At 40.2% G+C, this 27978-nt stretch overlaps 1 long non-coding RNA gene across 2 annotated transcripts in view; it reads right to left on the bottom strand.

Moving 5' to 3' along the window:
- The window catches only part of LOC135115066 (uncharacterized), a 52898-nt gene extending 28772 nt beyond the window's left edge, over positions 1–24126 (bottom strand). Inside the window, exons 1-2 of one of the 2 annotated variants that reach the window (XR_010275792.1) lie at positions 24073–24126; positions 23715–23951 (exon numbers count right to left, since the gene is read on the bottom strand). This is a non-coding gene — a long non-coding RNA (uncharacterized LOC135115066). Of the gene's footprint in view, positions 1–23714; positions 24044–24072 lie in introns of those variants that run through there. The other variant, XR_010275791.1, reaches the window with a different exon arrangement.
- Between the last annotated feature and the right edge of the window lie 3852 nt (positions 24127–27978).

Genomic DNA, 27978 nt, shown 5'->3' with positions numbered 1-27978 from the left:
GAGAGAGAGAGAACGTAAGTGTATGTTACGAGCCGAAAAACTGTAGATATATTAGTTGCATATACAACCATAATTATATCTGTGACAAAAGCTACAGAATAACAAGAACTTCTCACACACACACACACACACACACACACACACACACACACACACACACACACACACACACACACACACACAACGATAAGGTGACATCGCCGCAATACAAACATGTTCCCTGGATCACAGTTAGTCAAAGTCACCATGAATATAAAAGTTGTACACTAGTTCATCACAGCCAGCCATCGCCTTCAACAGGTTTTCTAGTTGGCCAACATGTAAATCAAGACAAGGAACATTATGAAGATATACAGTTAGTGTCGAAAGGAAGCGTAAATCACTGGAATGTTTGGGGAAAGTGGAATATGCTAATTCTAACCCCGCTACATGGGCGCCTTCCAGATTTTATTCCAAGTAGTGCCAAGCTTGCCGCCACAACCGTCTGCGTTTTGAGGTGATGATACGCTATTCTTGGTTCCCCGGCTTTACTTAGCGTTGCTTTCATGGTGCTAATTAGTTGCAGAGGACAGTGTTTCCCTACCGCTAATGGAAGATAAATACAGAACCTTTAATATCTTAGCTAACACATGTAAGGTTGTTGTTCTTGTTGTTGGTGATGGTGGTGGTGGTGGTGGTGTGTGTTCGTGCGTGTTTGTGTTTAGTGAATTTATGTTCCTACTTCCAGGGCCACGTTAACTCACTCTTGTGCACTTTCCTGCTGATACCTTCAAGTAGTTACACATTTCTTTTATCCCATCATAGCATCATAGCACCTCTTTACTTATTTTCATCTTCTCTTCTCTCTCTCCTCTATCTACTTTAATTCCTCCTTCATCCAAGATCTTTCAATGAATCACGGCCATTACTCTCCTCTCCCCACGGCTATTCTCTTAATTGCTGGCTCATTCATAATTGTCCACCTCTCTTGCACTTCCCCCCTTACCTAAGCGATTTTCTCTCTCATCTCCTTGCACCTAATCTTTGCTGAAGTACCAAACATAATATCCATAAAAAAGTCGCAGCATATTTTGAATTTGCTTCCACACATCTAAGAAAATACAAATTAATAATACGTGCACTGATATCTTATGGTTATTTTCGGTCAATAGTATATATCTACTTTTTAGTCATTAATGGTAAACTTGATATGTTAGGCGTGTGAAAAAAAAAAAAAACTGATTATCTCCCTTTCTCTCACAATCAGCTCGGAACTATTACCTCCAACAGTTTCTAAATAAGTGCTTGAATTTCCTTCCCCGATAAAATTCTTCTAGGAACGTGTTGTTTCCATGAGCTTTTAAATCGTTCATGAATCGATTACCTAAATCATAACTCTCGACACAGAATTTAGTTCATGAAAAAAACAGAATCAAACATACATCGAATGAAAAAGTCGCATTCATTTTGTGCACAGTGTACATAAGATATTCTAACAAAACAGTGACCTGTTGTTGGCAATACTAGAAAATCATTTACTGTTCGTGAACCTTTTTCTTTTTCTTTTTCTTTTCATTTAGGTACATTTGCCAATTTTCGGTGTGTGTGTGTGTGTGTGTGTGTGTGTGTGTGTGTGTGTGTGTGTGTGTGTGTGTGTGTGTGTGTGTGTGTGTGTACGTGCTGATAAAGAATTCTATCTACATGACGCTTCGGCGCCTCGGTGTCAGTTATTGCCAGCTGTAACGGTTAACAGAAAACATGATTTTATATATTTGGTGAGAATGTACAGAAACAAGTCAATGGTGTTGGCGGGAATTCCTTCCAGTGCTGCGCTGCAAATGCCGTTTTTCACTTTTTATTTAAGTAAAAAGGTACAACAATTCCGCGGGATTCAGGGGTGTGATATATCAGAAAGTATATGAGAATGATGGTTTCTCGATTTTGAAAGAGAAATACTTCATAGACAAATGGTGTAAATATTAAGATGCTATGTACACAAATATACAATAATTACCTTCTTGCTTGTAAAAAAATAAATAAATAAATAAAGATTAAAAATAATCAGTTAACGAGCAATGTGGTCCAAGTATAATCCTCGCAAACAGTTAACAAACATCAGTTATTTTTGTTTTACGCTTGGGTAAGAAGTTGAATACAGTGCACAAGATTTATAGAACCTGCAGATGATTACTTACGTAGGTGTTGACGAGAAACAAAACGCTAATAAGCTACAACCACAAAATAGAGAGAAAGAGGAAAATACAAAAAAATATTTAAGCAATTTCACTGCCATGTTAGTTCCAAATCACTGAACTAGTATAGAAATAAATAAATAAAAAGGCGTTCTGTGTGGGCGAAATTTGATTGATATGAAAATAAATAAATTTTATAAGATAACTGACAAAGGACAATATCCGGAATAGGAACACGCGTTTAACTGGACAGGGAGAGCTGCATAAGACAGGAGGAAATTAATGCATGGTGTGTAAGCGGATGATATGAATAGAAATAAACGAGGGCACAAAAATAGAGGAAGGAAGGAATCGCTCAATGAGAAAATGAAATAATGTGTGAAGCAGTATTAGGATTTGTATTCATGTGTTGTGTAAATGTACCACGAGGACAGAGAAAAGTCGCTTACGTGTCTGCACCAGATAGCAGTGTTAACGAAAGGCGGTCTGGAGAAATTATTTGTGATTATTTAGGAAATGGTGATGCCATTTAGGGTCAAAGGATATTAATGGGAAAGCTGAGGTGATCAAGTTTGCGGGACAAAATGAGACGGAGTGGAAAGTGAGAGAAAGAAAAGAAAGTAGTTATCTATACTCTTCTCAAATCCATATCAAAGACTTCTCATGACTGCCTAGAATTGGAAAAGATTTATACGAAAGCGTCATGTTAGAATAGTTCAAAATATATTCATGGTGTTTCTCGCCACACTGAGACTTCAGAATATTCGGGAAACGATGCGTGTGAAGAAAAACATGACAGAATTATAGAAACCAAATAATGCATGACACTAGAATATGGATTTATACCGGTATTTGAATATATAACGTAAGTATAATGCATTTGTTTTCTTCCTTCCTGTGACTTGACCTGTTTCATGGGAGTAATGACAAAACACCCCGGAAAAAAAAAAAAATTTTCAAATGATCTTAAGAGTCCATGGTAATCTTTTTTCTTCCGAAAAGTAAAAATATCAAGGTTAAAAGTGTTGATTCAATGGCTTAAAAACTTCATACAAATTGTTCTAGTCACGTTTAGGTGAATATTTACGAGAAACGGGCCTTCGTTAACCCCAGTTTTCTTAATTATTCAAATGAAAAACTGTAGTACGGCTGAATCTGGTTATTATTACAGTAGTTTCCCTTTTACAATACGAAGCAGATCTACTGGTGGAGCATTTAGTATCTTCCACTGTCATCACTCCTTACTTTGAAATTACATTGATGTTATACAAGATACATCATGCTTTAAATGTTTCCTGCAACAATATTCACAAAGAGCAAGATGGAGTGTTGGCCTTACTCTATTCAGTCCTCTCCTCCCCACACGTACTTCACCAAAATATAGTATCTCATCATCGTTATATACTAAGTTTCTGGTATATTCTTTTATCCTATGTAATACTCCACCTTCTCTTCTTCCTACACACCTTGATTCTTTTCTTTTTTACTTTCACCACGACCACCTCCTTCTCCTTCCCCTCATAATCATAGTTTTCCTTTTACCGCTCTTCCTACCTGCACTTTTTCTTTTTCTCCACAGAAGACCTGACCAAGGGCGGTAAAACAAACTTGTGGGGTAAAGCCGCTAAAAGCATGTTCCTTCAGAAGAAAAGTAGAAGACTTAGAAAAAAAACTGGAGTCAATTTCCTCGCAAAGGTGTGCAATACCCATTTCATTTTATTCTTTGAATGTGAGGAAAGGGAGATACACGCAAACTGAATTATCGCGAGGAGGATAAATGAGTATACTAACTACCTCACTGCAATTAATGAACTGAAGTTAAAAATGGGAGCATCTGTTAACGAGTAACAAAGCGGCTGGAAAATAAATGAGATGAAGTCTGAATAAAAAAAAAAAAAAATGTATCAAAAATATACACAACATTTATAGTTTTATTGTTGTCTTAAAAAAATAAATAAATAAAAAGCTTGAGGAACATACCATAATAAAACGGCGGAATACCTGTTGGACGAAAGCTTCAGGTGGAACAGATATGCATTTTTGGCTACAGTTTCCATGAAAGTTCAGGAAAAGATGTAGGTGTCGGCAGATATGATAAAGGGCTGGGAAGGTGTGAGCAAGTAAGCACGTTGTTAGGGACAACAGGAATGGCTGCGAAGAGAGTAAATTTTCCAAGGATCAAGTCCCGCCGGTGCGTGGAAAACATCATTACGCAGAATTCGAAGAGCATGCATAATTCCGTCAGTGCGCGGCAAGGAGCAAGGGAGGGAGAAATCGTGAACTGTGCAAACGTTTGAGTCAAGAATTCAGCTTTAGGGGGTTGGGAAAGATGAAGGAGAGAATTGCTGCAGGTATTTTTTTGGGAAGATGCCAGAAATCCAGAGATGAGTCAGAGTTGGTGAAATTTCGACATCTGGAAAGAAAATTATCTTTAAGGAAGTCGAAAATATATTATGGTCAATTCCGGCCACAAACATAAGCGACATGAGTTTCACGAGACAAAAGCATCTGTGAGGCCACTTTTCTTTCCTTAACAGCGCGAGAGCAAGCGGAGTGGAATCATATCTTCCTAGTTTTAAGATAGGAGCTTGTGGGTTGCTCACAGCGATAAGAGAGGGAACAAGTTTCTGTAATACTCGTACAATGAAGTTTCAAATCTATGCTCGTGGGTTGATTAACGAGTCATACTTTAGAAATCACCAGATAATAACATAACTTCAGGAACAGTTCAGTTGGCGAGTGCTACAGATTGGCAACACTGGCGGCACAATAAAGAACATCAAACCATCCAGATCTTAATTTGCTTACCTGTTCTGTCTCACTGCCAGTTTTAAAATTCCACTTTTCCTTTCCTGTTCTGTCTCACAGGTAGTTTTAAATTCCATTTTTCCTTTCCTTCATTGTCATTCTCCTCACTACCACCACTACAGTCACCATCATAGTTTCTTTTTTTTTCATAGTATTCATTAGTGTTACAATTATAATGTTTTCATCACCCCATTATTTGAGTTTTACATTAATAGCAGAGGTATTTAGCACATTACGTTCATTAAATACTTCTTACTGTAATATTTCTCGTCTCATTTCTCATTTTTGTCAGCCTCATCTATCTTTTCAATTTTGTTTTCTTTCACGCCATCATTCTTCATCTTTTCCTCCTCCTCCTCGTCCTTCTCATCAACGCCTTCCTCCATGCCTCTTTTTTTATTGTTTTTGTTTTTTACTTCTTCCTCGGTCATCATCTCCACTTTTCTTTTTTCTCTTCACCAACCTCCGCTCTTTTATTTTATTATCATGTTTGCTGTTATCATCTTAGTCATATATTTCTCTTATTCTCTAATTGTAATTCTTGAACTTTTCCTCTCCTATATTCTTTTCCTTGTCCTTCTCCTTCTCCTTCCCCTTCCTCCTCCTCCTCCTGCGGGTGTGGACGTGGAGGTACAGTATCTGTCGCGTCCTTCAAGTCTTATGATGGCTTCAAGGTTTTTCAAAGATATGCAGCCTTACCCTCTACACTTCCTCCTTTCCTCTCATATATACCTAGCGGACCGATAAATGCACACACACACACACACACACACACACACACACACACACACACACACACGCACAGGCACGCACGCACCCACGCACGTCTCCCTTTCTGACGTTTTCATATTTTTCTTGATATCATTTCATCCTTTTGTGATCTCTATCATATTATATTTCTTCCCTTTCCTTCACTCTTTTTCTTTCCTTAGTTCTTGAAATAAAGCAGTGTGAAATTTCTAACTGTTCTTTCTCTTTAATTTTATTCCAGCGTGGCCTATTTTTTTATTTTTATTTTATTTTTTGGTGGCCTATTTTTTTTTTTTTTTTTTGGTTGGGGGGGGAAGGGAAGGTGTTGGTCTGTGAGTCTCTGTCTGCCTGTCTATCTCTGTGCGTCTGTTCTTGTCTACTTCTGTCTATAGCTCTATTAATCTACTTTATCATTCTCTCTCTCTCTCTCTCTCTCTCTCTCTCTCTCTCTCTCTCTCTCTCTCTCTCTCTCTCTCTCTCTTTGTACTCCTTATCTCCTCATTCCATTCGCATTTATCCATATTTATCACTTTCCCCTCTCCTCTTTAGTCATTTCCATTCTCGCCTCTCCCTCTGTCTCCTGTGTTAGCCTCTCTCTCTCTCTCTCTCTCTCTCTCTCTCTCTCTCTCTCTCTCTCTCTCTCTCTCTGTGTGTGTGTGTGTGTGTGTGTGTGTGTGTGTGTGTGTGTGTGTGTAATAATTTTGTCAACACCGTAATATTACCAACATCCTATTCGTCAAAATTTTCTTCCTTCTGTGATGATCCAATGCAATGCCTCCTATTGAATTTTCATTTTAGTTCTTTTCACTTTTCTTTGCTCCTTCACAATCCTCTTCGCTTTCCATTTTCCATTCACTTCGTCCACACCTTTCTCATTCAAGTTTTCTTTCCTCATTTCTTTTCATCGTTCCTCTCTTGTTCCTGCATTTTCCTCTCTCCATTCCCTGATGAGGAGTTCTACACAATGGAAAAAATATTCTCTTACATTTTCTGTTCGTACTTTTCGAGAATACGAGAAAAAAAAAAAATTTGTTTTATTATTTGTGTGCCGCGCCTTGGTGATAAAGCGACAGGTCAATGAAAAATGCGCCACTACAACTTAAATTTCTTTTATTAATAGAATGTTCTCGTCAAACTTACTGAATTTCATCTCTACGTGTAAAATATCAAGGCTGGTAAAAATAACAATGAATGATGTTGGTGCTCACTGACTGCCTGGTGAGTGAGCCTGGACATAATTTACACTGATGCGACGGTAAAGAATCAACGTGTTTTTCTGCCATCTTTTACCGTGGTGATCCTGCGGCTAAGTGAGGAAACTACCTTTCTCAATGATAAGTGTTGACACAGTGTTAGCTAATAATTCTTTGCCACCAGCATATCATAAATCAGGCAAGGGCCGCGGGATATTAACTATTTTACATGATACATTAACATCCAGATTCCATAATGTGTGTCCACCAGGATATAGCCTGGCCTGGCCTCACCGCTCACCGAATACGTACTATTATTCTTTTTCTGGCTAATATAAAATCTTTCTTCTTCAGAGAGAGAGAGAGAGAGAGAGAGAGAGAGAGAGAGAGAGAGAGACAGAAAGCTCACGCCATTCTCTGCATAGCATGTCAGGATGAATTAATTCAATAATAATTTCACAACTTTCATACCTTTCAAAATAAAAAGTTTCCCAATGCATTGTTGAGCGCAATTCTCCTCCCAGGAATACTTGGCAAGCTGTGGATGTGCCGGGTATTGTGTCGGCCAGGAAGCTGAACTAGACACTCCAGCACGATTTTATTTATTTATCTTGAAGGGACTATAAAAATATCGGCGGCGACATCACTATAATTACCCCACAAAACGGCAGGTTTCTCGTGCGTTACTCAAAACTTCAACATGTCACAAAGACGAGATGGGAATTATACGAGATCAGTCAGTGCATAAATACATGGTTAGATAATAAAATAAACAAGTCATAAAGGATTGCTCTCTCTCTCTCTCTCTCAAGAAGATATTTAGAATTTCTCCTTTCTATTGAATTGTAACCCCGCCCCTCTCTCAAAAAAAAAAAAAAAAACATGCGAAATAAGTCGGTGACGCTGAAGGAAGTTACAAATATCGTGATAAGTAAGTGGCTTTATGACAACGTTCAAGTCGAATATGAATAAAAAAGTAACGAATATTACAAAACACTTCCTTCTTCACACAAAGAAATATAAAGCCAAACATTTTACACGCCCGTCGCCTCTCACTGAACTGTGTGTGAGTGCAGTCTTGTGTGAAAAAGTATCAAAAGCGACCACCTCTAAATCACACTCATTATCAAGCCGAAACATTACAGCAGGCAAATATCAAACACATAATTAGCTTCTATAATAATTGTTGTGGAATAACAAGCCAATTAATGCATGAAATGAGTGATTTTTCGCGACTCCCTCACTTCAGGTAACCGCGTCAAAAACGTGACTGTAATGTTTTGTCAGACAACTCACCAACATAAATACGTGAAAATATTTAACAACAAATCACTTTTAAAATATCTTATTCAATGAAAATATTATAATTATCTTAACATGAAGGCAAGCTGTAAAACATTTCACTCGCCGTGAGTGATGTGGAGATGAGTAAATATGTGGGTTTTCTATTTTTTTTGAAAACATTAAATAAACAAATTAACTTGACAAAAATCGCAATAGCTTACATGAAACTAATTATTCTTTGTTTTAATCTTTAACCTCTGTACTTCTATAACTTCTATAACTTCTATAACTTAAATAATAGTTAAATAAATTTCGAATAACACTAACGCCCATATTCTTCATTAAGCAAACTAGCAGAGCCGAGAAGTAAACACTTGATGAGAAAATAATGAGCTTTCCTAATAGATTAAACACAAGAGCAACTCGGAACAGTCCCTAGCGATCCTGACTGGCAGCGTGGAAGAAACAGGTCAAAAAAAAAAAAAAAAAAAAAAAAACAGAAACGCGTCCTTACAAGCCTTCGATGAAATTGACCAAATGAGTTTACAGCTGGAATATGTCACTAGAGAAAGTAGACTCAGTGTTCATTGAAAAAAAAAAAAAAAGGTCATACGAGCTATCTTCTTTAAGTTGCGTACCACACTAATCATTCATTCTGGTAACTCTTCAGAAATGCTTTAACTTGATTTACCGACATAATTTGATAACTTCATAAAGAAATCATACTTTGCGCTACTTAGAGATATACCAGTGTGGATCAAACGCCTAAATTTACTTTACCACTTCAGTGAAAACACATCAGCAGAAAAAAAAAAAAAAATAGCATCGATATAAAAAGCAAAGCAAACCAGACTTTTAAATTATAATAAAATGAAGAGAAAAATAATAGAAAAAAATGAGGATAGAATGGAAATTTAATTCCTTGGGCCACTTACTTTTCACGACAGCTACTCGACAAACAGCTGGTGTAGACCTTTGGCCGGAAAACAACTGACCATCTCAGAAACACAAGAGAATATATATAATAAACATTAATTCGAAAAATGAATCACACCCAGACAATAACGATTACACAACTTCGTGAAACAAAGGAAAATGAGAAAGGAAGATAAAACAACTGAAAAATTGACGTGATATGCTGGAGCAACTGGAAGCCAAGAATCAACGTGCCAATAAGGAAAGGGTGGCAGTGAAATATTTCATGTGTTGCGCCACGCCTTTCATGACACAGCAATACTGAGTTAAGGCTTCATGACACACCCTGCGCGGAGGAACTAATCCCACGTCAGTTTTTATTTTCCAGAAGCAGAAAAAATATATATGAAGGAGCGAAGAAGTGAAACGTGAAATCAAATATATTGCCGATGATGACGGCTAGGAGGAGGAGGAGGAGGAGGAGGAAAATCTTTAAGGAAGTAAAGGAATATCTGCACTAAACATTTATTAATAATTGTTCTAATTAATCAAAATTGTAAAAATCAAGAAAGGCAATTAAAAATATGAAAAAAAAAAAAAAATATATATATATATATATATATATATATATATATATATATATATATATATATATATATATATATATATATATATATATATATATATATATATATATATATATATATAAGGGATGAGCAAAAATCCATTATTAATTACCTGAAGCTTTCGTTTAATGAATATACAAACAAAACAGCCGTATGAAAACAGGAGGAAGTCACTATCTTGCCTCAGCAAATAATGGAAACAGTAATAACAATGTACTAAGGCAAATGCGGAGAAGCGTGTGTTTGGCGAGGAGAGGAGTAATCACACTGTGCAGGGAAGGAAATAACAGGTGAGGAACCCATGAATATGCGAGAAGCGGAATAATCGCCCCACTTCTGAGTTACGGAGACAGGGTAGATGTGCGTATTGCGATAAGACATTAATATTATAAGGTAAGTAGTGGCTTTTATCATACATCATTTATAACCACTTATCTACTCAGGTATCTAATGAAAAGATGGATTCTGAACTCAATTTTGTTTTTACGGCAGTCTGTTAATATAATTGAAAATCATACGGAAACGAGACCTGTATTGCGTAATTTGTTGTGCTGTCCTGTATGACAGCCACATCCTTCTCGGTTATGCTAGGACAAGAGCACGGTCATGGTAAAACGATCACACACACACACACACACACACACACACACACACACACACACACACACACACACACACAAAAGAAAGAAAAAAGAATACCAAGGAAAATGTATCACAGGCTAGTATTTCAGATTCAAAGGTCAAGGTTTAAAAAGTAAAGAGCAGAACTGGATGAAAGTCTCGTCTTCTTGTTACGAAGGAGACTTTGCTGCTCGGGGAAAGCTGAGTCAAGCGTCGTGTCGCGTCACAGGCTCGCTCGGGACACACCGCAAGACTGGGATGGGAGGTCAAAGTTTTAATGGCACCTGGGGCAAGTGTCCTGGGGTGCGTGTGGGGTTGGGGGAGTGGCTGGTAAAGAGGAGTATTGACCCTCTGAGCCAAGGCGTCGCAGCACAGCAGACGATGAGCTGTAGCTGCAAGAGACCCTGGCCAGACGGTGAACATTTTATACAGGTACACCCGAACTTTGAGGGTGAAGCATAAAAAAAATCAGCAAATGCCACTCTCAAAACACCATTTGGCATAAGAAATGGCGCGTAAGACTCAAGTGGCATTCATGAAAACATTAAAATTACACCCTTTCTTTCAACACAAAAAAAGTCCATGAAAAAAGTTTCCTACTTCCTCCTCAGCTACGAGACGATCCGCGTGTTTGCCCCTCGTTAGGGACACTAGAGGGCGGTTCATTAAACGCGTCACAAACTCGTGAAAGTTGGCACGCGCCAGGCGGTCCCCTGCCTGGAGAGTCTTCATTCTTATTTTACTTTTACTTTTCTCTCTTCCTAGACAGACTGATGAATATGCATAAACTGATATAAAAGGATAAAAACAAACAAATAGATAGGTAGAATGATAGATACAGAAAGCGAGAGAGCGAGAGAGAGAGAGAGAGAGAGAGAGAGAGAGAGAGAGAGAGAGAGAGAGAGAGAGAGAGAGAGAGAGAGAGAGAGAGAGAGAGAGAGAGAGAGAGAGAGAGACCGGAATGAAAACCCAAGGACATCAAGGCAGCTTATTTGGTAATTTTAAACGTCTTCCAGCTGTCTTACGAGAGCGTGTCTAAAGCTACGACCCTCCAGCACTGCCTTACACTGTTATAAAGGCTACAAAAAGTTGCTCCCCACAGGTCTCGTGAGCAAGTACCTATCGTGGCCTGGAGGGATTACGATGGACTTTGCAATACTTCAGGAAACTTCAATACGTTCTGGGTAAAGTCTCTGGATTTCAAACAGCTTTCCAGCTTTTTTCCAGCAAGACCTGAACCTGGTTTGGGGATATAAAATAATAAGTTTTAAAATCCTGGAAAATCTTCGCATCTAAATGTTTTAGTTCGTGAGGCGAGCTGACGGTTTTTACTTGTCAATGAACAGGAAAAAATGTCAGCGTGTAAATTTCTGTATTATAGATATGGGAGTCTTAAGGCGTTATATATTTCTTTCGGCATGACCTTTGGGTTTCGCGTCACCAGTGTAAACAACTTCCCTTCACCTGTCTTCCGCCTATCCCTTTGTCCTGCATGTCCTACCGCATCTCCTCACCAGCTTTCCTCTTCTCGATAGCAACCTCATCCTCAGCATCCTCTTCCCAACACAATCTGCATCTCTCTTCTGTGCCAACCCACACATCTAGGCATAACGTAAAGCCAGAATAATGCGTAACATAACTAGGATACACAGTGAGAGGAGAGATGCGTTGACCTGCCATTAATACTGCAAACCTATATACATTTGCTGTCAAAATACAGTTCCTCGATGTCTGTCTGTCTGTCTTTCTGTTTGTCTGTCTGTCTGTCTGTCTGTTTATCCATTTGTGTGTTTGTCTATTCAGATTGTATATATTTGTTTGTCATTTTGTCTGTTGATATTCTCTCTCTCTCTCTCTCTCTCTCTCTCTCTCTCTCTCTCTCTCTCTCTCTCTCTCTCTCTCTCTCTCCTCACGGCACTACAGTCGATAAACACTGTCCATAAACAAATTCCAAATGCTAATTAAAATGCATTCATATGAGTACAGATGCACTGAATTCTTATCGGAAATTTGAACAAGCAGTAAAAGCAGTAACAGCAGCAGTAGCAGCAGCAGCAGTAGTAGTAGTGGTAGAAGCAAAATAAAATAAATAATTATCTAACCTGCAGCGAAAACAACCACAAAACAACAATCACCATCTTTAGTAGCAGCGGCAACAGTAACAAAAACAACAAAAACAGCAACAGCAACAACAACGACAACACAGCAGCAGCAGCAGCTCCAGACCATTTTTTCGCGCACAATACGAAGAGGATGACATGCCAAGCCTCGAGGAAGGGAACTGTCCAAAAAAAGGAAAGATAAAAAATAGCATCACCCGCAAAAGTAAAAATACACTGCCATATCAGACACCCACTCACTCCCTTACTCTACCAAGCCACACCTGCGCAGGTAATATTTTATTAAAAAGAGGGAAGAGACTCGGGGCTGTGATCCTCTTTCTGACAAAAAAAAAGAGAAAAAAGTAAGGTGAAAATAAACCAGGGCATGAAAAAAATAAATAAATAAATAAAAGATGTGTACGTAGTCATCAGTTCCGTCACGCCTTCCTTAAGCTATTAACACGAAACTGTGTGTATCGTAGTAACAATAATTGTAATAATAATGGTAGTGGTGGTGGTGGCGGTGGTGGTGGTGATAATGAATATATGTTCCAGAACTCCGAATACAATCATGCTTTCTTTTGCTTTATAATTGAAGTGATGCCAAACAACATCAAGAACAACAATAGCTATTACCGTTATTACTACTACTATTACTGCTACCGCACCTATGCTTCCTCCTGCTCTAACCACCTTCACCAACACCACCACTACTACAACTACTACTACTACTGCCACTACTACTACTACAACTACTGTCCAGGAAAGCATAGTCCTCGAATACAGGTGTCCGTATTCCTTGCGTGTCGTAAAAGACGGCTTTAAAAGGACAAAAGGGGAGGGCCAGCGTCGCCCCTCACGGAACTTTTATATTCCCGCCAAACTACACAGCGGCAGAGAAGCATCTTTTTATTATTTATGTACGCCTAGCTCGCGTGTGAGGAAGAAAAAAGGGACTACAAAATTATCCTTTTTTTCTTTTTTTTGATGGTGTTGATGTTGTTCGTGTTGTTGTTGTTTTTGTTGTTGTTGTTCCTTGTGTCCTTTATTGTTAATACGATTCTACTAATACTATTACTACTACTACTATCATCATCATTATTTCTTATTATTGTCGTTATCATTGCCATTACTATTATTGCCATCTTTAATCATCACTGGTATCTGCATCACTGATATAAAACAACCACAAATATTTCTTTCCACATAGATCAAAACATATTATAAGATTCAACCGTATGAGGAAGTTTTATTCTAGCAATATTTGGATCTACGGAACAAACGAAACAAAGCAAACTAACAAACAAACAAACAAGACAAGAGGAATACGTAAAATAAAGACGTGGGAATAAGATTGTTAAGGCGATGAATTGTGAAGAAAATCTAAGAGGAAGAGGAGGAGGAGGAGAAGTATAAAAGCGAGAGAACCATCAAGTCGCCCCGACCACTAAACCCTTACGTAATGCATCGCTGCCAAAACTGTATGTTGCTCACGTCATGCACTGATCGACAGAATTTTACAGCGGCGAGAGTCGGATGAGGAGGAGGATAAGGTGAAAGAAGTGGATGATGAAGAGGAGGGCGAGGTGTATGAGGATGAGGAGGATGAGGTGTATGAGGTTGAGGAGGAGGACGAAAGGCAAATAAAAAAATAAAGGAAGGAGACGAGCCAAAAATAAGACGAAAAAGAGGACAAAATGAACAAGGGAGAGGCATCTTTTGAAAGTAGGAAATGCGAAACTAGAAAGAAGGGAGGTAAAAGGAACAAAATGGAAAACAGGAAGGGAAGAAAGAGGAGCAGGAAGTGAGGAAATAAAGAAGGAGCAAAAGAAAGAAGTATCAAGATGGAAAGAAAGCAAAATATATGAAGCAGAGGGGCGAAGGAGGAATCTCAAGAAGTGGTCTTCACGCTGAATAGAAAACCCATCACGAGAGAAGTGATCATCTCCAGAGTGAGGAAATATCGCTAGTAATCACACTTTTCCGGTGCTTTCTTTCTTCTTTTTTATTCACCTCAGATTCTCAGTCACGTTCATGTTTCCCTTTGATGTGATGAGAGAGAGAGAGAGAGAGAGAGAGAGAGAGAGAGAGAGAGAGAGAGAGAGAGAGAGAGAGAGAGAGAGAGAGAGAGAGAGAGAGAGAGAGAGAGAGAGAGAGAGAGAGAGAGAGAGAGAGAGAGAGAGAGAGAGAATCCTTCCATAACTTAAATCTAAGACACTTATGCGAACGTCTTCACCTTTATTATTAAAAGTATTGGTGGAATTTAGATACATTAAGAAATTAAGAAGCTGTTTCCCTGCGAGGCAATATCATGTCCACAAAGAGAAAGCAATTAATAGTCTGGAGGATCAGATGTACCCTTTGCCTTCTTTTACGAGCCACTAATGGGACGCAGGAAACTGTGGATATATCCTTCATCGCCACGCCTGAGGGAAACACACTTTATTCCAAACAAGACGAGGAGGAGGAGAGTAGCATATACAAGTTCGCGTTAAGCCACGTGCTCTACGTTTCGCTTTTACCTGTTTTTGACTGCGATGACTTCACAATGTGGTGTAAGAGGAATACAATTTTGCACGACACCGCTGAGAACAAAGTTAATCATCAAATATTCAGACTGTTGGACGTTCGTAGTAAGATTTTCTTCCCTAAAAACATCCAGAGTTACTTAACTTATCACACGGTTATTAACATCTACGGAAACAAGCAACATTTCTTACTAGACACTAATGTTGTGAGACAAATATACAGGGAACAAATATACAGGGATATCTCATATTTCCACGCACACTTGAGCAGTAAAAAAAAAAAAAAAAAAACACTATTTATGGCGCCAATAACTTTTTAAGCTCCCTCACACATTGATACATTTCAATTATGCAACCCATTTACCATAGATTGATATGCAAATAATTTGAATTTTGATACATTTTGATGTGAAATGTATATAAAATTTAATTTGTGACTGAAAGAGATTCCTATCTGGTACAACATCTGACAAAATGACTTTTAATATTCCGTCATAATCATCCTGTTCTACTATGATATCTTACTTTCACCCCAGAAAACACAGCAAAAGCTACGGACCTCTTCTCTCTCTCCTCCCTCTCTTCTCGTCTCCCTCTCTCTCTCTCTCTCTCTCTCTCTCTCTCTCTCTCTCTCTCTCTCTGTGATGCACCCGTATGCATTACTTTTTTCAGTCCTTCCCTCGTCATGTGCCAAGGAGGTGGGTAGGGGGGGCTGTGACGCCCACGTTGTGTGTCCAGTCGGGGATGACGATACGCGTTCCCAGGACACGTGTTTGGTTTTGCAAAGGATGCCGGCATCGTCCCTCATCTTTAAAGTCAATTCTGCTTAGTAATTTAATAACAAAATTTAATAAAGAAATGTAATGAAATTTCCAACTTTCATGATGCTCTGCTCCGATTTTTACCCCTCGTTAATTTCGCTTCATTTAATATTTTTATTCCTTTTCCAAGTTTATATATTTATTTATATCCTTATTTATTTACTTAACCACTTCTTCAATTCACAGTTCAATTCATTGTGATATTCTACAAACATATTCACGGTAATATAATAAGATTCTCTCTCTCTCTCTCTCTCTCTCTCTCTCTCTCTCTCCTCTCTCCTCTCTCTCCTCTCTCTCTCTCTCTCTCTCTCTCTCTCTCAGTATCCCACACACACATTTTCCTCACACATCTCAGGGTGGTCTCTCACACCCTCCACTGCCTCCGTCTGCTCTGCCGCATTAACACATCAAGTGACGCATCGCAACAACTGACGGTTCATTAAGATCACTTAACATTCACCTCACTCTCAGGGACTGGTCATCATATCAATAACAGCTTCCTGACATCTCAATTTCGGTTTCCGTTCATGCCAATCAATATCGGGACATTATCACCTCAGTCGGGCCACGATTCAGCCACTGGGCACCACACTGTCAGGCTTGCAGTACGGTAGTGTCTCTGTAACTACGCATAATAATTTTCATCGCTAGTCATCCAGTCATAACGCAGCAACATTTTACTAACGCCGTGCCCTTATTACGAGTTTGTTACGTGCACTCAGCAGCATCATATGCTGTCAGGAGTTTCATTACTTAGTCGGCTATTTATTTACACTTATTTTCATTCATGTACGTATTCGTTATTTTAAGATCAAGTAGACCGGTTAGCCAAGTTAGTAATGAGATGGTGCGTGTGTGTGTGTGTGTGTGTGTGTGTGTGTGTGTGTGTGTGTGTGTGTGTGTGTGTGTGTGTATTTATAGAATAGGTTAAATGTATAGTAATAATTTACAGGTGGCATATCTTAAACATTTTCATCAGAACCACACCACAGTGAGCTGCTCGGCGTGTAAAACTTCAGCCGTTCATCGTGTAGGGATTTACACTTTATGCATAACAAAGGCGACGTAAAAAGATAAACAAGCAAGTGTCCCAGATATGAAAATAACGAAACAGCCGTTACAACAACATGCTTTCAGGTACAACCAATTAAGCTTGTGGTGAATAACCCACACTGACGAGGGCAATGCTCACGGAAGGACGCACTACCGGAGCCTTCCTTCACTTTGGTCATTACATTTGCATCAAGAGTCCACAAGTTTCCCTTCATAAATTAAATTAAACCCTCGAGGTTGAAACCTGGGACTCGCACAAGGTAATAAGCTCCCCGTCTCCCACGACTGATGGAGGAAAGACCACACAAGGCAGCGAGTCATCAAAGCCTTATGTCCTCTCTTACTCGTATTCCTCCCTGTCCTCACTCCCCTGTGGCTCCCTCTATCCCACGGGGGCGTTATTTTCTCCCCCAGGCCGGGTAAGTGTCTAGCCAGCGGGATACACTTGCCAGGGGAAGGGACGTTTATCCAGCCCTAATTCACACCTGGTGCCGTGCCGAGGCTCAGCTAAGACCCCCTGCCCCTGCCTCCCTGCCCGCCTCCCTGCACCTCCGGCCTAACTCTCTTCCCAGCGAAGCCTGGACTCTAATCCGCCTTCATGCTTATCGCAAGCCTCCTTCTCTTCTGTATTTATGCTCGCGGATCTTCTTACATTTTTACGCTGCAGTAACTTCACACCCGCCATCAATAATAACCTCCACAGTATCCTTCACCGTGACTCCGCTACGAGGCCCCTTCCTCCTACGCTCCCTTCTGACTTCATATGTCATGGCCGTCGTTCTTCATGCACAAACATACACAGCGGAAAGAACCACATGTACTTCATAAATATACAATAATCAGCTAGGTTTCTAATCCACGTATTTATTGCAATTCCTTGAAAAAAAATATAGAAAAGAAAAGAGAAATTCATAGTAAACACAATGGCATTCTTTAATTGATGCATAGAAAAACATGGGTGGGTGCGCCAGAAGAGAGGAGGCGAGGGCGGGTGGGAGGCAAAGGGTTGGACGTGTTCCCTTGGTTGAAAAACATAACACGCTCGTGGATAACAGAAAATGGAGCACAAGGGAGAGGTGACACCAGCCTTAACTATGGCCACCTCTCTCTCTCTCTCTCTCTCTCTCTCTCTCTCTCTCTCTCTCTCTCTCTCTCTCTCTCTCTCTCTCTCTCTGTGTGTGTGTGTGTGGGGGGGGTGAGGCAGGGAATGTGTGTTGAAGCGTCATTTACTACCCATCTCTCTCTCTCTCTCTCTCTCTCTCTCTCTCTCTCTCTCTCTCTCTCTCTCTCTCTCTCTCTCTCTCTCTCTCTCTCTCTCTCTGTGTGTGTGTGTGTGTGTGTGTGTGTGTGTGTGTGTGTGGTGAGGCAGGGAATGTGTGTTGAAGCGTCATTTACTACCATCTCTCCTCTTTTTTCTTCTCTTCTCTCTGTCTCTTCTCTTCCCTTCCCTTCCCTTCCCTTCCCTTCCCTTCCCTTCCTTTCCCTTCTCTTCTCTTCTCTTCTCTTCTCTTCTCTTTACTCTCTCTCTCTCTCTCTCTCTCTCTCTCTCTCTCTCTCTCTCTCTCTCTCTCTCGGGAAACTCAGGCCAAAATACACCACCTTCACACCAGCGCGTTGAGGCGATACACGCGTAAATTTGAGGAAGGAACACCAACGCACTCTCGCCTCTGCTTACAAGAAGTTGTGGCGAGGCTGAGAAGGATATCAGGCGTGAGTTGGAAGTGGTGGAGGGTAGGAGGAGGAGGAGGAGGAAGAGGAGGAGGATGGAGTGGTCTTGGGGATTACCTGAGGAGGCTTGAAGGAAGGCCAGGGAAAGGGCGTGGCAAGGACAGGATAGACCATGAGAGGACAGGAGAGGCAAGACGTAATCAAGAGAGAAAAAATAAGAAAAATAGTGAAAGTCTTGGAAATAAGGTGAAATATACATACGATGGAACTGTTGCGTGAAATATACCTGCCGAAAGGTATTAATAAAGTATAGATACTGGAAATTGTGAAAAAAATAACATGGGGGAAACCGTAAGAGAGGTGTGAAATTGAAATATGGAGAGAGAGAGAGAGAAGTCGAAAAAAAAAACAATAATATAATTGTTACGTAAAATATAGTTTTCAGAAGGCATCAGCATGGTGAAAAGATGGCTGTGATTACCAAGGCAGGACAAAGGAAGGGATGATTAAAAGACGAACAAAACGTAGAGGAGGAAGTGACCTGATGGCCCGCTGATTGGCGGCTGGCCGACTAACTAAAGATGGAATGAGGGCTTTCATTCCACAGATAATGAGGGCAGGGTAATGGATTGACGACTGTAATGAGGCTCCATGAAAATGAGAAAAAAAAGTCACAAATTTAAGGATCGCTAACAAAAACAGCACCGACATTAATTTAACTCGGAGATCGTTAGTGGAAAAACTGAATAAGTGATTACCTTGTGTTTTTACCTTTACACGTTTCATCATTATCTTTTTAATTGAGTTCGGCACCCTAACACGGTGAATTACTCAATCAACTTTGCCTTTTATGACCACAAGTTTCCGTATCTGACCATCAAGGTAAAATTGATTTAACCTCAGCCAACATTAGAGTCATTTGGGGTTATAAATGTTCTCATTATGCAAATAAGCAATTTGTATCTGTATAAAAAAAAATTGTGGACAGGGAGGGAGGCTGTCTCAGAGAGGAAGCAGATTAACTCTCTCTCTCTCTCTCTCTCTCTCTCTCTCTCTCTCTCTCTCTCTCTCTCTCTCTCTCTCTCTCTCTCTCTCTCTCTCTCTCTCTCTCTCAATTAAATGTAAAAGGAAAACCTTGTCCCTCACACTTTCTAGCATTTTGCCCTTTCTGTTTCTCCCTCGTTCCCTCCACCACCTGCCCCTCCTTGCTACCCACGCCCTGCACGCCCTCCATGCCCTTCCTCCCTCGCCCCACACTACCAAAGACAATTTCCATAACACGGCCCCTCGCCAGACTATCCCTTTCCCCCACCAGCTACCTCTCCTCACCAGTTCCCTTCCCCCTCACCATGAGTTCCCTTCCTTCCTTCCCCTCCCTCAGCCTGTCATCTTTCCCTCCGTCACCCACAGACTACTTTCCCTTTCCCCATCAATCCTGTCTTCCTCTTTCCCCCAGATTCCTTCCCATTTTCCTCGCCCATTTACTTCTCCTGCTACAAGTCCCCTTCCCATCTCCTATTACATCTCCCTTTTCCCCCTCCACTTTTCCTTTCCCTCCACTTGACTTTTTTCTTTTCCTCTTTCCCACGAGATCCCTTTCCTTTCCCCCGCCTCCCATTATATCCCTTGCCAGAAACCCTTAAGTTCCCCTCCTAACTTCCCCATACCTAACTATTTTACCCTTCCACTAGAGAATCTACTCCCCTCTCCCCAGACCCCGTAGCTTCTCCTGATACCCCTTCCTTTCTCTCATTACCTTCCCCTTCCCCAATAAAGTTTTCGTTCCCTCCACCAGACCCCTACCTTCATCCCATCCCATACCTCCCCCAAAAAAAAACACTCCCCATTCTCTCCCCTAGACCCCTCCCTTCTTCCCATCCCCTTCCCTCTCCCCCATAAACAGTGCCCATTACTTCCACCAAACCCATTCCTTCTTCCCATCCTCTTCCCCCTCCCCACAAACTATTCTCGTTCTCTCCACCAAACCTCTTCCTATCTCCCTTCCCCTTCTCCCCACAAACGGGGTCTTCTCCCTCCACCAGACCCCTTCCTTCCTCTCTTCCACAGTACCCACCCCCTGCCCCAACCACACTAGGTTCTCAGCAAAGCGTTCATCATGATATAATCGCCGGGAGTCATCAACACCTATAATGACCTTTTATCGTCTTCTTAATTAAGCTCAACGACCCGCCTTGTCACTTCCAGGAACCAGATGTGACTGACGTTCACTTGCACACAATTTATTTTTAAAAATCTTCCCATAAATTTTCAAAAAAATGGTTTGTTGTATTCACTGTTTTATATATGATTTTTCTTCTCAAAGAGAGAAATGTAGCTAATTTTCCATGCATATTTTAACTTTTCTGCTTGTTTTGTTTGTTGTGGAACGAAAATATAACAGATTTTGTGTTTTCCCCTTTCCTCTATCTGTTATGGATGAAAAAAAAAAAATTGATATATATTTTTTGTTTGTTTCTCCGTTGTGAAAAAAATATAAGCAATTTTTTTCCATATTTTTCCATTCGCTTTCATTGCTGTGGAAAAATAAGCATTTTCATATTCATTACGAACTTTTCCTATAGAACTAACACTTCCGGTCTCGTATCACATAACGAGCTTCCTTGTTTGAAAAAAAAAAATATATATTAATAAAAAATAAGGCGGCTAACTATATCCTAAATATTTTCTTTCCCTGACGAGAACCTTCCCTTTTATGAACTTTATAAGAAACAATATACATTTTTCTATTTGCTTCTGTTCGTTACATATTTAATCAACATTTTTCCTCGTGTACCGGACTTCATTCGTTTATAATCGAGTTGTCCGTCAGAGAGATTTAAGTGATCCACATTACATTTTTCAGGTCAGAATTACAATCTGTTATTATTTTACGCATTCAAGCCTTGGGTGCCTGCCATATATACCGGAAATGAGGCCCAAGAGGTGGTACAGGAAATTCATACAAGAAAAAAAAGGGTACACGAAATTTCTACAGGAAAAAAAAGTACCAAAAAAGGTACCAAAAAACTTTACGAGGTATAGTAAAGGAGAAATTTAGAAAAAAAATGTGGTAAACGTACGTACGTGTTACCCTTCTGAACTTGTTAACTGCACGCCTTCCCATTCACGGCCTCAATGAAAAACCTTTTACTTAATTCTTTTATTTTGTGCACCTCACTAATGCAGGAGTCAACCAGTACTTTCACTCTTTCAGTTTCACCAGTACACTCTGGAACTCTCTACCTGTTTGTTTTTCCTTCTTCCTACGACCTAAACTGTTTCAAAAGAAGAGTATCAAGACACTTCCAGAACTAAATTGACTAACTTTCGGAAGAAAAGTAACTTTATTGGAAGTGGCAAATTGAGCAGGCTTTTTCCTTTCCTTTTTTCATGTCTTTAACCAGCCTCCTTAACACGTTAAAAGAAAATACCACGTGAAACTTTTTTTTTTTTTTTCGCAAACCAAAATCTCCCGAGACATTTTTTCCCGTGTCATTAATCCCTGCATTATTTTTCTCCGCGGAATTCCTTCGTGGTAACTTAACATGTTATTCATAAAGGAGAATTAACACAATTGTATCACGCAGGCACAGCCCCAGCTTGTTAGTACAGGTGTTACTCTGCAGGAGGTCGGTAATTAATGTGCTGATTACCTGAGTTGATAGGGAGAGTGTTTGATTTAGTTTCATCCTTTGATGTTGCACAAATCCTGATTAATATGAATGGGGGCATTTGGCCGTGCACAAAACATAGGTGCTGCTGTTTACATCGACGGTGTGAATGCTGCCGGTGACTTTGGCATTTATGGTTCATGTAAGTGACTCTGTAATTGGATTTTTTTTTTCTTTAACTCTCTCTCTCTCTCTCTCTCTCTCTCTCTCTCTCTCTCTCTCTCTCTCTCTCTCTCTCTCTCTCTCTCTCTCTCTCTCTCATTTTATTCGTATTCACTCATAAGCTAGTGGTGATATCCCTTTCCGGAGCGGCTAGTGTCAGGGCGATACACGCCACACGAACATGCGTGATGGAACTGTAGGAGCTGTGTGTGTCAGAAAAATGTATTAAATGTGCACGCAAATACGTTAAGTAATTATAATTTTCACACGTGCCTTTTTACGAAGATGAAGAAGAGGAAGAGGAGGAGGAGGTGGTGGTGGAGGTGGAAGAGGTGGAGGTGGTGGTGGAAGAGGTGGAGGAGGAGGAGGATTATACGAGTGGTAAAGAGGATGAGGCAAGAAATAGTTCCTGCTCTACAATGGAATCCAAGGCCAAGATCTATGACACAGTAATAAAATATCGTAAGAAACCTCTCTCGTGGCTTTACTCAGTTTCGGTCAATTAATTTCTTACGTCATGCCACAGTGCGCTTTGATAACGGGGTAACTGCTTGCTCCTCGTATCTTGCTTCAGTCACCACTCACACTGCTTCGGTACTCACTGCATCGAATCTTTGTCCAGTGAGAAGGTTCTAATAGCAGTTATTATGACTTTTTATTTTTTGGATATTTGGAGAGATATATGAAGATGTAGTGAATAACGATAATGGTAGACAGTGGTTTTACATTTGATATTAGGTATTGAATCATGACTCCTGTGAACAGCTTAGTACTTTTTTATTATAAGTATTAGAAGGCTTTTCGTTATCTAATGCAGTCAAAAGATGTGCGCCTTGTCACGTCCTATCAACCAGTCCCTCAGAAATTAGTACACAACTACACATACATACACACTCACACGCGGACCGCCACAAATTTTAATGGGTTATCATATTAGTCTTGCATGATTGTCGTCAAGTGTTATGGTGTTCATTACCATGTTGCCATACAGGAACAATGGTAATGAAGAAACATTAGTAAGATTATAAACAGAGTGTTTCAGACTGTTGGAATCGTTTCCCGCGAAGCTCCGTAGACACGCTCGCCTCGCCTCGACACGTCATCCCTGGACTGATAACTGCTCGTCACGCACTGTTCACTTATATTGCAATCATATCTAATTCCGTATCCTTAGGTAAACTACGTACGGGTATGTATCGTATATATTATACAAACCATCCACATTGCTCATAGTGAAGCAAAGAAACATCTACGCAGTAATAATAAATAATTGTGCCCTTAAAGAACAATACTCATAACATGCTAACGTGAAACAGAGGACGAATCAAGGTAACTTACTTTGTGTGTAATTAATGCAGGGAATAAGAAGGAAATCCAAGAACACCACCCTGCTGGGCACCGGAGACCAAACGTCCAGACACTCCCCTTGCCAAGCGCCGTCTTCCTCAGTGTTGGGTGAGATGGAGTGTTTGTCCATCATATCGTACCGTGCTGCTGCCACTTCGCTTTAATTAAGATGTCTCGGATAGCAGACCAGGTAACCAATATAAGGACGAAATGAAGGAGGGATGGAGACTGCAGACAGGAGAGAAGATGGGAAGACTTAGTAAATCAAAGAAGAGACCAGCTTAATCGTACGTTTGTTTCCTCCCGCTCTGGCCATTTCATAACCACCCGCAAAATATTTATAACTGACCGTGTATCACGAAGTCTTCCCACTAATTAATTTCCTCCCTTCTGCTTCTTGCCGCCTTACCTCTCTTTTCGTTCATATATCACTCGCCTTCTCTGCAAGTCGAGATTTCTCATAGTCGGAATACAATACAGCATGAAGCAAACAGTCAAGCAGTGTGTTACGTCATCAACCTACTTGCGGAAGTATTGAGAGCGGTACTCCACCTGTCAATGCAAAATATCGCAACATAAGTACTGACTAGCAGTGAGCCGTTGAGGTGGTTTCCTTCCATCTAAATAATTGCCTTTTATCTTTTATTTATTTATTTTTTTTTCAGACTAGCCTTTTGCGTAAAACACGCTTTCTTTTAGATCATGAGCTGTTATGGTTACCAGAAATACTACTGGTGCTTTTACACAGAAAAAGAGCGGATGCCTGTGTGTGTAATAATAATAATAATAATAATAATAATAATAATAATAATAATAATAATAATGATAATGATAACAATAATATTCGGTTTATTAATCTCAGTCTTACAAATGAAAATTCACATGTTACGTACTTATATACTAACATACATCCTGCATCTTAAGTACACATTTTAACCCTAAGGAAGTATCTTACATTTATTACTGCCAGATGGCGCCGGTCAACCTAGCAGACTAGGCTCGGGATGGTCAGGTCATCCCGTTTGTATTTTATTTCAGAGCTTGTTTCTCCTACCCAGCAGAGGGCCACAACTCCCGGCTTACACTAGGTACCTAATCACTGCTAGGAGAACAGGGGCTACACTGTGAAGAAGTCCGCCCAACGACTTCTGTCTGACCTAACCGAACGCGGGCTCTCTGTATGTGTGTGTGTGTGTGTGTGTGTGTGTGTGTGTGTGTGTGTGTGTGTGTGGGCTCAAAGTTCAAGTCCAATCGTCCTTTCTTAAATCGATTATCCAAAATCAATGCAGCTTCCGCCTAACTAGTACCCTGAGGGCCAGTCGGCAGCTGGCACTCGAGGAGACAACGACACTCCAGGCCTGACGAGGATGTCGACTACCTGTGGGGAGAGGGAAGGATGATGGGAGGAGCGCAGGAGAGGAGAGGGCAAGGGTGTGGGAGTAAAGAGGACCAGAGGGAGCACAAGGAAAGATGGGGAGGAGGGTGTGGGACTAGATGGAGAAGGGAGGGAGGTGCTTCAGAAGGACCCTTGTAACTACTGACGGAAGTCATGGCCACTAAGGAGCTTGAGAGGTGGATGACAGGCTATAATGAGGCGACTAGGGATGCTTAACGAGGGAACACTGCTAACAAGCTATTAAAAAAGATCTTTGCTTCTTCTAGAGTATAGTTACCCAACTCTGGCTGGACTACATGAAAGTCACAAAAGTATGCGAACGTGTTACGCGTATGGTCATCGGATAAAAATTACCACTTCATTTCTACAAAATGTATATGACAGCCGTGTCCACTTTGTTGAAAACGAATTTTTGCAAGTTGCTCAACATTAACGATGCTGCTGAACATGGTATACTTTATGTGAACAGAAAGAAATGATTGTGTAAAAGCAAAAATAAATAAATTAATAAATAAATAAATAAATAAATAATAACAAATAAGTAAATAGTTGGTGGCGGGATGTTTTGGTAGAAATTTTGGGAATCACTATATTGCGAAGTACTGCGCTCCTTTCATCAACGCTCCTCGATTTCAAACAAAATTCTACTCTAATAGTGCACAATGCATATGTCATTTGTTTTCAATTAACTACTCGTAATTAACAAACTGCCGGACATGAAGCGTAAACATCTGTTTTGATAATAACCGCACAGCGCGCCCCTCATGGAGATGCGGCAACATTGATTACGAGCTGCTTCTCTTCGTAAATTTTACAAGAATAATGAAATACGATAAGGCGATAAAGCTTTCTCATAGCACATGCAGAATATCACAAAATTTAAGCAGCATGAACAGTTAGCGTCTAAAATTATGTTGGTCCTTATCAACTAATATACGAACATCGAAAATTACGTTAAAAAATATATATTCTTAGCAACCATTACGCAAACATCCAACCACAAATAGCTATGCAGACGGCATGTGTGACTGGTGGCGGATCATAACCAGTGAACAGCCTGCAGTGACCACGAGACATAAGTTAAAAAGGGCGAAATGTCATTACTAACCGTCACATATCGTACGTTTACATCTCAAGGTGTGTTGCTAAACGGTGGCTGGTTCTGTCACCACAACACTGCTGCCTCATTGCTGCCACTGCTATTCTGCCTCACTCTCATCACAAAACACACACTCTCTCACTGTTATTACTGTTTCATACATCATCGTTTCCACACAACACACGCTGCCTCACTGCTGCGTCTGCAATCCTGATTCACTGTCGTGACAAAACACGCTGCCCAATGTTACCGCTGTTGTCCTGCTCTACCGTCGCCACACAAAATATACCCTGTCTCCCGCTTACCTTTCTTCACCGTCATCAAACAAGACACACGCTGCCTAGAAGGAGATACACATCCAAAACCCCAAAGGCTGTATAACACAAAGCTAATTTACAAACAAACAACCAAATTCTCCGTGTCTTTTATTACTTGGTTAATTTTTTTCCCCAAACTCTAAAAGGAGGAAAACACGGAAACCTTTCCCCCTCACTCTCTCTACGGTGACAAAGCGAAGCAGCAATTAAATTAAAGACGTAAAGTTGTTTAATTAGCATATAAAGTACTCCTGGGAGCTTCACTAAAGGAGCCGCCCCAGTTTCTTATTGTCCTCTGCCTCCAGGGACCGGCCACCGAGGGATGGAAAACACAATAAGCAAACACGCAAGTAATACACAAAGACGATATGAATAGGAACGAAATATTTATATGAGTAGTATGAGCTTTTTTTTTTTTTTACAACATTACGGAAGCAGGGAAGAGGAGGAACAATGACAACAATGTAACAAAACTTATGAATACGTACAGTAGATATGCAAAGAACATCAATATATAGCGTTAAGAAGAAGAAGAAGAACAACAACAACAACAACAACAACAACAAGATAATAATGATAATAATGATGATAACGAGGACAGAAAAGAACAAAACAAAAACCTTCGCATTAAATCCACACAAAAGACAGAGCACGACGCGGCAGTGAGCGGAAAAACAAGTTCCCGGAGCGTTGGGAGGCGTTCACTGATTTATTGACGACATAAAACCATTTTTCATACGAAGTGTACACTGGTTATAATAAAATACATCAACATACATCATGAAAACTTAAAAGTGTGTAGCAGGGAGTGTATAACATGATATTATGGTAATGAGCATCGGGGTAAGCACCTCCAACGTTACTTTATTTGTACACGAGTAAGAGTACATTACATAATCTTCAAGTACATGTTTAATTACTTTTTATTAGCATTGGTAACCCTGTTCTCATTATTTGAAAAAGACTGAATGATTTAACTGTTTACTTGATGATTAAAAAAAAAAAAAAATACAAAAAAAAAAATCAGGCGTCTTTAGAGAACGAAACAGTTCACGAGAGAGAGAGAGAGAGAGAGAGAGAGAGAGAGAGAGAGAGAGAGAGAGAGAGAGAGAGAGAGAGAGAGAGAGAGAGAGAGAGAGAGAGAGAGAGAGAGAGAGAGAGAGTTTAATGTTTCTTGAGATGTGTGCTGAGACATCTGACCTAAACTAACACACACACACACACACACACACACACACACACACACACACACACACACACACACGCACACACACACACACACACACGTGAAGCAGGCACGCAATTTTTTTCCAATCAAAAGATGAATATCATAGAATGGAGTGCTTTGTGGCTGAGTAATGTTATGGCGTTCTTTCCTTGCGTATTTTTAATTGCTCCATTCATTCTCTCTCTCTCTCTCTCTCTCTCTCTCTCTCTGCATTC

This window comes from Scylla paramamosain, chromosome 28 (assembly GCF_035594125.1).
Source record: "Scylla paramamosain isolate STU-SP2022 chromosome 28, ASM3559412v1, whole genome shotgun sequence".
In the NCBI taxonomy this organism is placed as follows: domain Eukaryota; kingdom Metazoa; phylum Arthropoda; class Malacostraca; order Decapoda; family Portunidae; genus Scylla; species Scylla paramamosain.
The sequence above is the reverse complement of the archived record's forward strand: the minus strand, read 5'-3'. Positions and strand labels throughout refer to the sequence as shown.